The sequence below is a fragment of the Mandrillus leucophaeus genome, unplaced genomic scaffold (assembly GCF_000951045.1).
Source record: "Mandrillus leucophaeus isolate KB7577 unplaced genomic scaffold, Mleu.le_1.0 Scaffold293, whole genome shotgun sequence".
Taxonomy (NCBI): domain Eukaryota; kingdom Metazoa; phylum Chordata; class Mammalia; order Primates; family Cercopithecidae; genus Mandrillus; species Mandrillus leucophaeus.
In genome coordinates, this window is record NW_012103065.1 from 1,286,119 (window position 1) to 1,288,261 (window position 2,143).

Genomic DNA, 2,143 nt, shown 5'->3' on the forward strand with positions numbered 1-2,143 from the left:
ATTGCATGGGGAACATTGTAAAACAAGAAGCAATGTCTAACTTTTCCTATGTTATACTTATATGGGTAAATACTATTAATATACTTATTTCAGAAATTCTATATTTATATACTTATTTCAGAAATTCTATAAAGTTCATAGAAATTCATCACTACCTTTGCCGTTCATATTTCCTGGTATAATGTTATCATCAGTCATAATTTCAGTTATTTTTTAAAATGTCGTATGTCACAGAAATAACCAAATTTCCTTCTCAAATTAATTCCTTTTTTTTTTTTTGTGAGATGGCGTCTCACTTTGTTACCGAGGCTGGAGCGTAGTAGTGTGATCTCAGCTCACTGCAGCCTTTACCACCCGTGCTCAAGCAATCCTCCCACTCAGCCTCCCGAGTAGCTGGGATTAAAGGCGTCCACCACCATGCCTGGCTAATTTTTGTATTTTTTGTAGAGATGGCATTTTGTCATGCTGGTCAGGCTGGTCTCCAATTCCTGAGCTCAAGCAATCTACCCCACTCAGTCTCCCAAAGTGCTGGGATTACAGGCCTGAGCCACTGCACCCGGTTGTCAAATTAATTCCCATAAAATCTTTAATCATGGTCATGTAAGGTATTTCTCATCCATATAGTTTTCGTTTCACTCTGATTCTTCTCTGAACGCATTTGTAACCAGTTATTGCCCAGAATGATTCCTGCTGGCATTGCTTAAACAACTTTGAGACCATTTCACTGGACTGAGTAAGGATTTGCCAAACATTAGTGGAGAAATTGACAGGTTTTAATGAAACCGCAAACCTGAGATCAAGCAGAATGGTTTTTGTTTTGGAACATAGCTGTTTTTAGATGTTTTATTTTCCGTATTTAAGGAACCCTTTTCTCTTACTACACTTTTGTAAATAGAAATGGAACAGTTTTCGTTCTCCCTACTGATGCCTCCAGAATTTGGAAACTCATTGAATTCTCTTATTTTCATGGCAATTCGTTACTGGCATAAGTTTAATAAGAATCTCTTCTTCTTGTAACAGGACATAATTGGGAACATTGGTTATATTACCAAGGTTTTAACTGGAATGTCATATTTGAGAATTATGTGCATGGAATCTAGTTTAAGGAACTGAAGTTGACTTTACGAAGCCAAGATTTACAAAGGTCTCTTTGAAAAACGACCTTGGTACCTGGATTACAGGATTCCCAGCATCAGAGGTGAGTAAGGAAAGTCACTTACTGGCAGCATCAGGAATATTGAAATATCTTGGGGACCTCAAGAAGAGAGGAATTCACCCAAATCTATAGGTCCAAAGTGAAGTCTGTTGGTGAGTTCTTGGCTTGGCTTCTTAGCCTCAAGAGACTTCTATAAGTCTAATCTGAGATTCCTGATGAGACTTTCAGCAAAACAAACTCAAAAAGGCCTGTGTGATCAGGTACCATTTTTACTGCACATATGTAATTAATCAGACCAAATCTAATGAGACTAGGCATATTTTGTAAACAAGAATCAAAATGGGAGTAACTGTAGAGATAAATTTTATGTATTGATAAAAACTGATAGTGTACCCTTGTGGGTTCTCAATTCTGGTTTCCTCTGACATGGCTACAATTCTGAAAACTAAAGTTTCCAATTTTTCTCCCAGCCTCCTGACTTGGAGTTACTAAGAGATATAACTGCTCTTTTCTGAAGCTGGATGATTTGATATAAACTTTGAAGAAATCACTGCAATAGATCATGTATGGGCAAACCTTGTGCCTGCTGCTGTGTGGGCCACTCAGAAAGTTCACCAGAACTCCTGACGCCATCACCAAAGGCATTCAAAACACAGACCAGGACATCTGTGGGACTACCGCTTTCATCCTTGAGGCAAACATTTAGAAATTTTCTCAATTGGCTGCCCCCTGGACTCAAACGAAGTTTCCAACTACTTATTCTTATTTTACTTTTATTTTCATAGAAATTCCTTTCACTGTATTCCTGACTGTTAGCACTATTCAGCAAATATCCTCTACTACCAGGTTCCAAGAGATGGTTCAGCTAATCCTTAATGAATAAAAGGCAACCAAAAACAAAATGGACTTAACATTGCTCCAAGGAAAGAAGAATGTGTCTTTTTCCCTTTAACAAGAGGAAGAACTGACATTGATTTTTCCCTGGAC